The sequence below is a fragment of the Ovis aries genome, chromosome 20 (assembly GCF_016772045.2).
Source record: "Ovis aries strain OAR_USU_Benz2616 breed Rambouillet chromosome 20, ARS-UI_Ramb_v3.0, whole genome shotgun sequence".
Lineage (NCBI taxonomy): Eukaryota > Metazoa > Chordata > Mammalia > Artiodactyla > Bovidae > Ovis > Ovis aries.
The window spans coordinates 22,011,998-22,026,986 of record NC_056073.1 but is presented as its reverse complement, the minus strand read 5'-3'; the positions used below and the strand labels follow the sequence as shown (position 1 = coordinate 22,026,986).

Sequence of the window (14,989 nt, the reverse complement as noted above, 5' to 3'; positions counted from 1 at the left end):
CCTCCTTGTTCCTGCTGATCATAAGGCAACATCCAGAGGGTTTCCAGAGAGTTCATTTGGATATGCAAGTCAATATGTTTCAAAAAAGAAAAAAAAAAACAAACCCGCAAACATTTATTCAAAAGTGGCTATTTGAGGGACTTCCCTGGAAGTTCAGTGGTTAAGACTCTGTACTTCCAATGCAGGGGAAAGGGTTCACGCCCTGATTGGGGAACTAAGATCTCACATGCCCTATGGTGTGGCCATAAATAAATAAAGTGGCAGCACATATAGTAAAATTGAAATGATACAGAGATTAGCATGGCCCCTGCACAAGAATGAAATGTACTTCATGAAGTAGTCAATATTTTTTAAAAAAAGATACAAATGATTCTGTATAAAATAAACTAAAAGGATATATTGTATAACACAAAGAATGTGGCCAATATTTTATAATAACTATAAGTGGAATATAACCTTTAACAATTATGAATCACTATATTGTGATTATATAATATTCTACATCAACTTATAGACTTATGTAATACTCTGCATCAGCTATACTTCAGTAAAGTTGTTCCTTGATGTTTTTATAGGTTTTTTAAATCAGCATAAATCCAAATGTCACCTTTCTGTATATTTTATTGTTATTCTCCTGGGATGAAATCTATTAAAGGATGGCCAAATATTTTCAGAAAATGGATATTTTGCTCAACATTAAAGGATGGCCAAATATTTTCAGAAAATGGATATTTTGCTCAATCAGTTCAGTTCAGTTCAGTCGCTCAGTCATATCCTACTCTTCACGACCCCATGAACCACAACACACCAGACCTACCTATCAATCACCAACCCCCAGAGTTCACCCAAACCCATGTCCATTGAGTCGATGATGCCATCCAACCATCTCATCCTCTGTCGTTCCCTTCTCCTCCTGCCCTCAATCTTTCCCAGCATCAGAGTCTTTTCAAATGAGCCAGCTCTTCACATCAGGTGGCCAAAGTAGTGGAGTTCCAGCTTCAACTTCAGTCCTTCCAGTGAATACCCAGGACTGATCTCCTTTCAGGATGGACTGGTTGGATCTCCTTGCAGTCCAAGGGACTCTCAAGAGTCTTCTCCAACACCACAGTGCAAAAGCATCAATTCTTCGGTGCTCAGCTTTCTTCACAGTCCAACTCTCACATCCATACATGACCACAGGAAAAACCATAGCCTTGACTAGACGGACCTTAGTCAGCAAAGTAATGTCTCTGTTTTCAATATGCTATCTAGGTTGCTCATAACTTTCCTTCCAAGGAGTAAGCGTCTTTTAATTTCATGGCTGCAATCACCATCTGCAGTGATTTTGGAGCCCAAAAGAATAAAGTCAGCCACTGTTTCCACTGTTTCCCCATCTATTTCCCATGAAGTGATGGGACCAGATGTCATGATCTTTGTTTTCTGAATGTTGAGCTTTAAGCCAACTTTTTCATTCTCCTCTTTCACTTTCATCAAGAGGCTCTTTAGTTCTTCACTTTCTGCCATAAGGGTGGTGTCATCTGCATATCTGAGGTGATTGATATTTCTCCCGGCAATCTTGGTTCCAGCTTGTGCTTCCTCCAGCCCAGCGTTTCTCATGATGTACTCTGCATAGAAGTTAAATAAGCAGGGTGATAGTATACAGCCTTGACGTACTCCTTTTCCTATTTGGAACCAGTCTGTTGTTCCATGTCCAGTTCTAACTGTTGCTTCCTGATCTGCATACAGACTTCTCAAGATGCAGGTCAGGTGGTCTGGTATCCCCATCTCCTTCAGAATTTTTGGCAATTTTGCTCAATACCTTTTTGAAATAACTAGACTTCACACAAATTTTTATTTTAAAATAACCTCAAGCTTTCAGAAAAAGTTATAAGTAGAGTACAAAGAGCTGTTTTTTTCCTGAAGCTTTTATGTTTCTAGGTTGCATAAACCATGAATACATTAGAATGTGTTTCTTATTAACAAATAATCTCTCAACCAGAATAAAACCATCAAAACCTAGAAATTAAAATGGTTAAATTATGACCATTGTTAGTTCAGGCTGCCATGACAAAATACCAGAGACTGGGAAGCTTAAACAGCAGAAAGTTATTTTCTCACTGCTCTGGAAGCTGGAAGTCCAAGATCAAGGTGTTGGTCAATTTGGTTTCCGGTGAGAACCTTCTTCCTGGCTTGTAGATACCTGCTTTCGTGTGTTCACATGGCTTTTTTGAAGTGTATGAACACACAGAAAGAAACAGAAAACTCTTTGTCTTCGTATAAAACAACCAATCTTGTCAGATAAAGACCCCACCCTTATGATCCACTTTAACCTTGTCTCCTAAAAATTCTATCTCCAAATACAGTCATATTGGGAAGAGGGTTGGGGGAGTGGCTAGGGTTTCATGAATTTGAGAAACACAATTCAGTCTATAGAAACTGTCAAGCTCTGAAACACCATTCAAGTTTCACTAAATGTCCCAGGGATGCCCTATACAGCAGAAGGATCCAGTTCTAAATCACATTTTTGCCTTTAGTTGTCATTTCTCTCTAATCTCTTCCCTGGTGGCTCAGAGGGTAAAGCGTCTGCCTGCAATGCAGGAGACCTGGGTTTGATCTCTGGGTCAGGAAGATCCCCTGGAGAAGGAAATGGCAACCCACTCCAGTACTCTTGCTTGGAAAATCCCATGGACAGAGAAGCCTGGTAGTCCATGGGATCACAAAGAGTTGGACATGACTGAGCGACTTCACTTTCTAATCTCTAACAGTTCATCATTCTGCCTTTGATTTTTATGGCCTTGATACTTTGGAAAATTACAGGCTAGTTATTTTGTAGAACAAAATAAAAAGGTCAGAGGTCTTCCCATCATTTTCTTAACTAACTTACAATAGAAGTTCTATTTACTGACATCCATTTTACTCAACTGATCGAATTGAGCAAACTCTCTGTTCTATTACTGTAATCGTATTATTCGAACAAATAAGTGTTACCAGTTTACTTAGTAATTGAACAATGCAGTTTTAGCAACTTGTCAATAAGGAGTCTTTCTAAAACACCCAATTCAAAACTTATTCATGTTTCATAAATACATTTAATGTGGCCAGTAATTTTTATGGTAAATTTCTATTTTGAATTTATTAGAAAGTGAAAAGTTTGGGAGTCCCTAAGACCACACTCAGTTTCAATAATTTGTTAGAAAGAGTTACACAATTCAGAAAAACCATTATTCCTGTGGCTCTCATTTATTACAGCAAAAGGATACAGATTAAAATCAGGCGAAAGAAGCAGCACATAAGACGTCTAGGAAAGTTCCAGACAGTCTTCCAGTTGTCTGTTTCCAGTGCAGTCAAGTGAACTGGACTTACTAGTGGCAACATGTATGAAGTACTGGCAACAAGATCACCCAGCCTTGATTTCCAGAGTTTTTATTCAGGCTTGGTCACATACACATGACTGACCACCCACGTGGTCTTCACCCTCCAGAGACTGAGCTGTTACCACACCGCCCAAGAACACATCATAAACCACATTATTACCAGAGACTGTCCAGGTGGCCCAAGGTTTCCAGGTAAACAAATACACCCTTATCAAGCAGGACATTTCAAGCTGTAGGGCTTACCTCCCAGAAGCTCAGAGCAAATAACAGACCTCAAGCAATTATATGTTATCAGTTTACTTAACGCTTGCTTGAATGATGTGTTTTTAATAAGTTGCCTATATAGCACCTTTCAAAAGCATCTGATTCAATGTTCACTTGTTTTAGAAATGCAGTAAATGAAAGTGGTGATTTCTAGGTTGGATGTATTAGAAAGACTGTAAAGACAAGTCACTAAAACAACAATAAAAAAAAGAAACAAACTGCACTTGTGTCAGACAAGAGCAACACATAAAATAAAGACAACGATAAAGACTGGAAAGTAAACAGCACAAAAATCTAGAAAGATTCTTCATTCAGAGCTCTTGTCTAGCTACTTTACATTACTTAAAGCATGTGAAGTTGAACATCTTAGACAATGTACTTTTTGTGTAATTTATGCCAGGAAGAAGATAGGAAATTTCGATCAGCAGACAAAGGCAAGCCCTTGACCTTACAACAAAAGGTTGGTGAATAAATGCATGTGCATGGGTCTTTATTCGCTAATTCTTTTTCGAGTTTTAAGCAAGTTTTTCAATAATATGCCAGACATTAGATAACAGAGATTTGACCATGTTGAATTTTACCTAAACCCTGTGATGCTGGAAATAGGGAATTTTAAAGGAATCTTATCATTTTGTGTTCCAGAAAACAAAACAGTTTACAGAAGAAAAAGAAAAAAAAAAAAAAAAAGCCTTTCACATATATTTAGATAAGACTCACAAAGTCCTTTGTTTACCTATAACAAGGGCAGGCACAAATTTCTATGTTCTGCCTGAATTATTTCCTAAACTGGTTTCACTGATCAATCAGGACAAAATACTTGTTAGAAAGACTGGTTAAGTTTCTCTCCTTCCAGAGCCCTGAACTTTAGCCCACCCCCATCCCCAGCATGAGCCTTTAATTTATCAGTCTATATTGTCTAGTGACATTACACCACTCTTTATAGTATAAAAACTATAACTTACAACAGTGTATGTCCATTCCTTCTCTCCTGGTATTTATGTTACTGCTCTTATACATTTTACTTTACACATTAGAAACCTCAGAGTACATGGTCATTATTTTTGTTTAAAAATTTAATTATCTTTTAAGGCACTTAAATAGTAAGAAAATTTTTATATATTTACCCGAACAGTCACCATTTCCATTGCTCTTCATTCCTCTGTGTATTTTATTTCCATCTGATATAACTTTCTTTTTGCTTGAAAGATTTTCTTTAACATTTCTTGTAGTGCAGTACTTCTGGTGATGAACTCTTATATCTTTTTTTTCTTTTCAGTTGATCTAAACCAAAAATACTAACAACAAAAAATACCCCCCAAATAGTTCACTTATTTCTCCTACTCCCTACTCCCTGCTTCTGGCAACCATCAGTCTGTTCTCTATACCTACAAGCATAGTTTTAAAATATATATATACATTAGATTCCACACAAGGAGAGATTATGTGTTATTTATCTTTCTCTGACTGTTATCACTTAGCATGATACCCTTGAGTTCTATCTATGTTGTCACAAATTACAAGATGTCTTTCTTTTTTATGCCTCAACAATATTCCATTGCAATACATATACCGTAATTTTTTATCAACAGGCATAAGATTATAGTTAGTAAGATAACATAGGTGATAAAATCAATTTATATTTTTAAAAGAGATAATCCAAAAGAATGGAGAAAAACGGGGAAAAAAGAGCAACATGTAAGATAAAAATAGTTCACATCAAATATAAATGGTCTAAGGACTCAAAAGACTGAGATTGTCAGATTAAATAAACAATACAAAACCCAAATATATGCTGTCTTTAAGAAACACACTTTAAATATAAGGACAAGAATGGGCTTAAAAGTAAAAGAATGAGAAAAAGATATTCCATACTAACACTGGTCATAAGAAAGCTGGGGGAGTTGTATTAATATTGGACAAAGTAGATTCAATTAAAAAAAAAATACAGCCAGGTATTTAAAAAGGTAATTTCATAATAAGAAAACAATCAAGAGGATATAACCATTCTAAATGCTTGCCCCTCATAACAAAACTTTAAAATACATGAAGCAAAAATGGATACAACTGCAAAGAATTATAGGTAAATTCACAATTATAATTAAAAAATAAAATTATCCCTCTCTGAATAGTTAATAGACACAGACAGAAAATCCCTAGTTTTCTCATTCAAATCTCAGAACATAAGGTTGAATATTTCCAGCAATTTTCTTTACACACTCAGAAGTAGAGCCTATAAAAAAAAACATTTGATTGCTGGTCAACTTATCATTGGGGCTTCCTCGGTGGCTCAGTGGTAAACAATCTGCCTGCAATGCAGGAGATGCAGGAGACATGAGTTTGATCCCTGGGTCAGGAAGATCCCTGGAGGAGGGCATGGCAACTCCAGTATTCTTGCCTGGAGAATCCCTTGGACAGAGGAACCTGGCAGGCTACAGTCCAGAGTTGCAAAGAGTCAGACAAAACTGAAGGTACCTAGCACACACTCACACAGCTTATCATCATTTCCAGGTGCTATATTAATCAGAGCCAGATACGTGAATCAGCATTGTGAAGCAGCAATATTCTGGAGAGATTAATAGCTCTGGAGTCAGAGAAACTTGAATTCTCTCACATACCAACAATGCAACCTTGGGCAAATGGGTTAACTTCTTAGAGTCTCGGTTTTCTCATTTGAAATCATTGGGTAAAAATAGCATCATTAGGAGCTGTTACATAGTACATTACCTATCATTATACAACAATTTGAAAGAATCAACTCCCATTTGGTCTGATCAGAACTCTTTTTTTGTCTGTCCTTCTATCCTGTTTTAGAGAAAGAGCTTAGTAGATGGGAACACTGTTGAGTGTGGAGATCATGCAAAAGATTCTCTAAAACCAACTGTCACTTTTTATGCAAAGAAATATTGCCCTTTGTTCTGTACTTGCAGCTCTCTCTTTTAGACAACTCACATGTTTAAGACTTGCCTCAAGGTTTTTGTAATGCCCACTGGACAGAATTATCTAGGATTGTGTTCTAGCAAGCCAAAGTCATGTTAAGCAAAGGAGTTAAGCAGTTGTGTACAAAACATTTTAGTATCATCGCATGAAGTTGTATGGTGTAAATCATTGAAACAGGAGTAGACCTAAATTCTAATTGTAACTCTATCAGGAAGAAGTACATAACCCTAACCAAACTGACTTTCTGGGTCTTCATTGCATTACCTATACAGTGACAGAATTTGATACACATAGTCACTCAGTTTCCCCAAATTCTATGTTACTAGAAATGACTCTAGAAACAAAATGTTCAGAAGACTTCAATCATTCATTTACTCCTACATTTACTGACCAATTTAATTTCAGTAAGTTACCAAGAACTGTTCTAGACATAGTAGGGGTTAGTGGGTGGAGGAAATGGTATGTGGAAGAGTCCTCGCTTTCAAGAATTTTTAATTCCTTGGAGAAAAAGAATAATAAACTTAAAAGTAAATGTATCATTTAAAGGTAACTAGTAAAAATTTAAGGAAATACTAATATCAAGAAGGAAATATTTAGAGGGAGGCAACATGGGTGTACCTGTGACTGATTCTTGTTGATGTATGACAGAAAACCGCAAAATTCTGTAAAGCAATTATCCTTCAATTAAAAAAAGTTTTTTAAAGTAATATTTAAAAGATTGTTCAATCCAGTCTACTATGAAGAATATAGTCATTTTAACACAAAAAGGAAGGATATTTCTTTCTTGATCAAGGTAGTTAGAATGAGCTATATCCCAGGCGCATGGTTAAAAGTCAGTAGCATAAAAAGTTGGCAAAGGTGGCAGCAAAATGAAAACCTCAACTCTTACAGAAGGGGATACAGACATAAACAAGTGAGAATGCTTGTCAGAGAACAAAAGAGGGGGAAATGAGAAATGCCAGATTTAAAACTTTAAGTTATGTCGGGAGTTGTGTGTCTGTTACTTCTTAACCAGTCACAACTATTCAACCATGTGTGTATTATTACTAATCTTCCTCAGTTTAAAACAAAGAAGCCCCAGTCATGGCTCAGACATAAAGAATCTACCTGCAATGTGGGAGACCTGGGTTCAATCCCTGGGTTGGGAAGAGCCCCTGGAGAAGGGAATGGCTTCCCACTCCAGTATTGTTGCCTGAAGAATTCCATGGACAGAGGAGCCTGGAGGGGTCGCAAAGAGCTGGACATGACCAAGCAACTAACACTTTCACTTCAAGGCTCTAAGAGGTTGAGTAACTTGTTCAAGGTATGTGTTAGGATTTGCATGCAGTACTCATTAAGTTAAAAATCAGTGTTCTTTTCATGAAACGCTTTTAGGAGAGTGAAAAGGTATGAGCTTCTCATTGCATACTCGGTTGCTTAGCTATGCCTGACTCTTTGCAACCCTGTGTACTATATAACCCATCAGGCTCCACTGTCCATGAGATTGTTCAGGCAAATACTGGAGTGGGTTGCCATTTCCTGCTCTAGGGTATCTTCCCAACCCAGGGATCGAACCCATGTCTCTTGCGCTGGCAGGTGGTACTTTACCACTGAGCCATCAACCTTGAAATTCTTGATGTGACATTGTTATCTGACCAACCAGAAACAAATCATGGTGTATATTACTAAGCAATACCAGTAGTTGTATTATAAAGTGTAGAACTCACACTGAGGATTAAACAAGCTGTACTTCTCTGAAAATTTAAGACTAATCCCTGTTTTGTATGCATATTTAGTCGTCACTTACCCAAAGCCAGACATCCTGGAACGTGAAGTCAAGTGGGCCTTAGGAAGCATCACTTTCAACAAAACAAGTGGAGGTGATGGAATTCCAGTTGAACTATTTCAAATCCTAAAAAATGATGCTGTTAAAGTGCTGCATTCAATATGCCAGCAAACTTGGAAAACTCGGCAGTGGCCACAGGACTGGAAAAGGTCAGTTTTCATTCCAATCTCAAAAAAAGGCAATGCCAAAGAACACTCAAACTACCACACAATTGCACTCATCTCACATGCTAGCAAAGAAATGCTCAAAATTCTCCAAGCCAGGCTTCAACATTACATGAACCGTGAACTTCCAGATGTTCAAGTTGGATTTAGAAAAGGCAGAGGAACCAGAGATCAAATTGCCAACATCCGCTGGGTCATCAAAAAAGCAAGAGAATACCAGAAAAACATCTACTTCAGCTTTGTTGACTATGCCAAAGCCTTTGACTGTGTGGATCACAACAAACTGTGGAAAATTCTTAAAGTGATGGGAATACCAGACCTCCTCACCTCCTCCAGAGAAATCTGTATGTAGGTCAAGAAGCAACAGTTAGAACCGGACATGGAACAACGGACTGGTTCCAAATTGGGAAAGGAGTATGTCAAAGCTGTATATTGTCACTCTGCTTATTTAACTTATATGCAGAGTACATCATGCGAAATGCCAGGCTGGGTGAAGAATAAGCTGGAATCAAGATGGCCAGGAGAAATATCAATAACCTCAGCTATGCAGATGACACCACCATTATGGCAGAAAGCAAAGAAGAACTAAAGAGTCTCTTGATGAAAGTGAAAGAGGAGAGTGAAAAAGCTGGCTTAAAACTCAACATTCAAAAAAGAAAGATCATGGCATCCAGTCCCATGATTTCATGGCAAATAGATGGGCAAACAATGGAAATGTTAGGTAGGTAAAATAGGGAAAAGGAGTCCAAAATGGCGGTGGCTAAAAGACAAGGAAGGGAAAAACCCCTCGAAAATAAAACAAAAGAAGATCCGAAGACCAAAGTGAGGACCTCAGGCAAAACAAACAACACTCTTGGCTGGCCCAATTTACATAGGACAGGCCCAGGGAGAGATAAACATATATATAGAAGAGCCAAAACTAGCTCTCTATCTCTCTCCCATGCGCTGGGGCACTCTTCTCCTCGTGTCTTTGGATCGACGTGCCCCCACGCCTCAAAGATGGATTTTCCTGCTATCTTCTAAATAAAATAGAGCTGTAACACTGATTTGTCTAAGAGCTATAACATGGTCCATTCGAGACCTGAGAGCTATAACACGGTCCATTCGAGACCTGAGAGCTATAACACCATCTATCCAAGACCTGAGAGCTGTGACACGCCGAGGGGGCTTTAATGTCCGTCACTCCAAATCTTTGTTGTGATGAGACAAAGAACCGAAAAATATACACTCACGTGACAGAAATAGTGAGATACTTTATTTTCTCTCGCTCCAAAATCACCACAGATTGTGACTGCAGCCATGAAATTAAAAGATGCTTGCTCCTTGGAAGAAAAACTATGACCAACCTAGACAGCATATTAAAAAACAAAGACATTATTTTGCCAACAAAGTTCTGTCTAGTCAAAGATATTTTTCCAGTAGTCATGTATGGATGTGAGAGTTGGACTATAAAGAAAGCTGAACACTGAAGAATTGGTGCTTTTGAACTGTGGTGTTGAAGAAAACTCTTGCGAGTCCCTTGGACTGCAAGGAAATCAAACCAGTCAATCCTAAAGGAAATCAGTCCTGAATATTCATTGGAAGGACTGATGCTGAAGCTGAAGTTCCAATCCTTTGGCCACCTGATGGGAAGAACTGACTCATTGGAAAAGACCCTGATGGTGGGCATGATTGAAGGCAGGAGGAGAAGGAGACGACAGAGAATGAGATGGTTGGATGGCATCACTGACTCAATGGACATGAGTTTGAGCAAGCTCCAGGAGTTGGTGATGGACAGGGAAGCCTAGCGTGCTATAGTCCATGGGGTTGCAAAGAATCAGATGCCTGAGTGACTGAACTTAACTTAGCTGTCCAACTTAGTGTCCAACTCTTTTCAACCCCATGGACAGTAGCCTGCCAGACTCCTCTGTCCATGGGATGTTCTGGGCAAGAATACTGGAGTGGATTGCCATTTCCTTCTCCCAAGAAGCCCTGTTTTATACAAAAACAAAATCCCTCCAGGCTTTAGGGCTTAATTCAGGGTAATTATAAAACTAGACAGTTGACTATAGTATAGCTCAAATATTATTAGCAGTGTTACCAAGTCCAAACTCACTCTGCTCACCACATGACAAGCCAATGAATCCAAAAGACAAAGGGTTAAGGCAAGGAATATGACTTTATTCAGAGAGCAAGCTGACAGAGAAGATGGCAAACACTTCAAAATGACTATCTTGTCAGGACCTTGATATCAGGGTTTTTTTGTGGATCAGAGAAGAGGGGGAGAGGTGAGAAAACAAAGTAAAAAGACAATTTAATTCTTGCAATTATCTCCTAGAATGACAAGCGTCAGGCAGGGGGGATGTGTTAGTATCTTTTCCTTATAGACATTCAGAGATGGGCAGGGTCACATTGCCTTCCTGTGGGCTAAACAAAGGCACTTTAGTTTCAGGGTCAGGCAGAGGGAGCAGGGTTATCTATGGTTATATACGTAACCATATGTATGGTTATCTATGGTTATATACATAACTATATGTATACGTGACCATATATATGAGGCAGACCATTATGTATGGTTGTAACAACAAAAGGCAAAACAAGAGTTAAAGTCACAGCAGGGAATCAACTTTAACCCTTCCTGGTTACCATTCCCCACTGTCAACATCCATCCCATAATCTTGCAGGGAAAGGAGGTGATGACCATTCTGCTAGTCAAATGGATCTTTCTGGGAGTGTCTGCCATAGGTGCCGGTATTTCAAATGTTGAGATTTGTCTTCTTTTTGTTCCTCTTTGAAAAGTGTCCACTTTACACCTGTAGACTTAGAAATATTTAACTTCAAACCCAAGAGGCAGCATATTAAATTAAGAAATTTAGTGCTTTTCTACTTATGGGAAGATGCAGGAGTCAGGGCTCATTAAAATGACTTCTTTGGTATGTACCTCAGCTGTCTGAGACCTATAATCCTGTATTTTCAGCGTTTCCTCAGGATTCACTATTAGGAGTGACTGTGTTAGGGGAAGAACACTGATTGAAACCTTCTATCCTGGCCAGGCACCATAGTAACTATTTGCATAAGTTGTTTTACAACAGGAGGTCCTGGTAAGGAACATGGAACTAATAAGCCTACACCAACCAGAAGAGCTCTGGAAAGGTCAAAAGGAGACACCAAGGTCCGACCACCTCCCAGAATCCTTCTCTCTGGCATCCATCTTGTCCAAATAAGGCATGCACCACCAGGAAGGACTCTGAGTCAGGATGATTGGCTAAAGACAACCCAGAAACTAATCCCATCACCATAAAACCCTAGACTGCCTACCATACTGCTCTCCCCTAGGTGTCCTTTCCCAATAAAATCTTTTGCTTTGTCAGCACATGTGTCTCCTTAGACAATTCATTTCTGAGTGTAAGACAAGAGCCCAGTTTTGGACCCTGGAAGGGGTCCCCCTGCCTGCAACAACTACAGGCTGATTCCCCTTCCTTGGGGCTCACTGGCTCATGTTGAAGGGCTGTAATTGCTGATTCGTTTCTCAGGGCTCCCCTTGTGGTTATGCATTTGACCAATATGTTTGACCAAAATGTTTAGGAAACATTTCATGACCAACTTTTGTCCCAGGGTACTGGGAGGTTCATCCCAGACCAGACAAACACTCTTGATATGTCACTCCAGGTGTTAAATTTTGGACCAATCCCTATCAATAATGAAAATTCTCTGGATTCTGTCTAACTATTAATATAATCCAGGAGACATTTTCCCTTGTTGCTTCTTCCCATACCAGAATCACACTATTACAATTATTTCCTCAAAACGTTTAGCCACAGAAGTTTTGTTGGAGGCTTGATTTACACATTGGTTACTGCAAGAGATAGCAATCCTATGAATTAGACAGAATATAAGCAATGCAGTCAATAACACTGACAATGACATAGTGCAGCAAGGAGACACAAAGTGTGGTTTGAAGACAAAGAATAAACATAAACTATGTTTATTCTTATTAATGGTTGCCATCTAGTCACAATAACTGAGAGTCCAAAGGAGGCATACCTGCTTGAATGAGCTATTTGCAGTTTCACTGTACTGGTTGTGCGTTTTAGACATGCATGGCTTAATCTTTGAGATAAGCATATGTTACCGGCAAGATCAACCAGGCAGAGAGAAAAAGATAAATATTTTAATTTTGCTTACAAAAGGTACAATTTACCAAGTTATATTAAGTCATAATTAATTTAAGAAGGTTTTCATTACACTTGGAAAACACAAGTTTAAACCAGTAATCCTTTTATACAGAAACCATAAAAATTACATATTTTTTTGTTAACAGCTTTATGAAGTCATCAGATTTCTCATTAGAATTCTTCAGTTTCTTACTCAGTTCTGCATGTGGTCTGAAAGTCATAAACTTGCATTTATCCCAAAGTCCTTTTTATAGATCTTGAGGAGAAGACATTTTTGCAATATTAGAGTGAAATGGTAACTGTCTTCAAAAGACTTAAAATAGGCAATGATTACAATTCAATTGACAAAGCCATCCTGTTACTGCTGTGACATACAACGCTTTCAGAAAGTAACTGAAATTATGAGGGATGATATTCTACCAGGAGTAGAATTCTCTAATATTAATAATCTTAATACCAGATTATTAAGGACTCCATATAATCTCTAGATTATCTGTGCCATTTAGCACATAATATAACTTAAAATTGGTTACTCATTTGACAACACCTCCCTTACAGTTTCATATACCAAGTGAACTTAGTTAGTTTAGTATCTCCCTTTGGGGTGACTCAGGGGACTTCTAAAACACCCCCAAATTAGTTAGAAGTCAAAGGAACTGTATTATAATTTGATTTGGGAAGCTTTGTCAAAGGAACACCAAAAAACATTTTAAAATACAACAGGACCATAGATTCCTGTGAAACATCTCCAAAGTGACAAGAGATTTCAAAGGTAAATACAGATTACTTAAAAGTAAGTAAACTTAAAATCTGTTATCAAAGTCAGTTTAGCAGCTTCAGAAAACTTGTCTTTTACCGGAGAAAAGAGCCAAATTTACGTTTTGTACCAGCTTAAAGCTTCATTTACTCAATTAAACTTGTTTTAAACTTAGTCAACCCTGACTGATCATATACCAAACCCATTTGGGGGTCCATTTTCCATAAACCTTTCATTACTTAATTTGTTTTAACTTTTAAATTGTAGAATATCTGGAGAGGTCCTAAAACATATATTTCATAGTAAACAAAGGTTTACTCAAAAACTCCTCTAATCTCATTTGTACTTTCTTTTCTCAAATGTTTCTTTACATTGAGTTACTTTCCTTACTGACAAATTTGCTTATTTAGCTTATATTAAACCTAGGCATATTAAACCTAAGGCATGGACATGAGAGCTGGACCATAAAGAAGGCTGAGCATCAAAGAATTGATGCTTTTGAACTGTAGTGCTGGAGAAAACTCTTGAGAGTCCCTTGGACTGCAAGGAGATCAAACTGATCAATCCTAAAGGAAATCAACACTTAATATTCATTGGAAGGACTGATGGTAAAGCTGAAGCTCCAATACTTTGGCCACCTGATGTTCTAAGAGTTGACTCATTGAAAAATACCCTAATGCTGGGAAAGATTGAAGACAGGAGGAGAAGAGGACAATAGAGAATGAGACAGTTGGATGGCATCACTGAGACAATGGACATGAGTTTGAGCAAGCTCCGGGAGATGGTAAAGGACAGGGAAGCCTGGTGTGCTGCAGTCCATGGGGTCACAAACAGTCAGACACGACTGAGTGACTGAACAACAACAAAACCTAGGCATAATGAAAGTATTGCACTTAATATTATATTTAAAGTTGTTAACTCAAGACATGCCTATCAGATCAGTTAACTTAAACATTAATACCAGGTACTAATTTAATATTGAATATTTCCCATTTCACATGAACCTGAAATTTATTTAGCTTAATTTCTCTCGTGTTTAGAATTGTTTGATTTATAAGCACTAAATTTTGTTTAAGCCAATTAAATACAGATTAACTTCGGCAATGGTATCAAAAGACAAAGACATGTATAGATACACAGTGAGGCCTCAGTTCTTTCAAGATTTCAGTCCTGAATCAGATATAGCAATATAAAACCCATCAGTTTACAAAAGAGGTTGGATTAAAAATTGGGTTTCTCACAACTGGAACAAATCAAGCTCTCTTGACTAGACAGCTAAATATTTGTAGAAAAAGCATTCATGATGTCTATTTGCTTTGGATAAGACAATTTTTATTTTTCCCATTTTAAAATTTGCATTCCAAAAGGTAGCAGAGATAGACCAGATAGGACTTTTGTATCTCAAAGATATAAGCAAGATCTTCCTAGGATGACTTTGTTTTCCTCCTTTCTCCCTCAAAGAATTGGGTGGCCACCCCAATGAAACCTAAGGACTGACACACCCATCCACCCCTGTTGGAAAGCTTCACCCCTCC

At 38.0% G+C, this 14,989-nt stretch overlaps 1 pseudogene; it reads left to right on the top strand.

The window, feature by feature from the left end:
* Nucleotides 1–257: 257 nt before the first annotated feature.
* On the top strand, nucleotides 258–351 carry LOC114109747 (U6 spliceosomal RNA; annotated as a pseudogene).
* The last annotated feature ends 14,638 nt before the right edge of the window (nucleotides 352–14,989 follow it).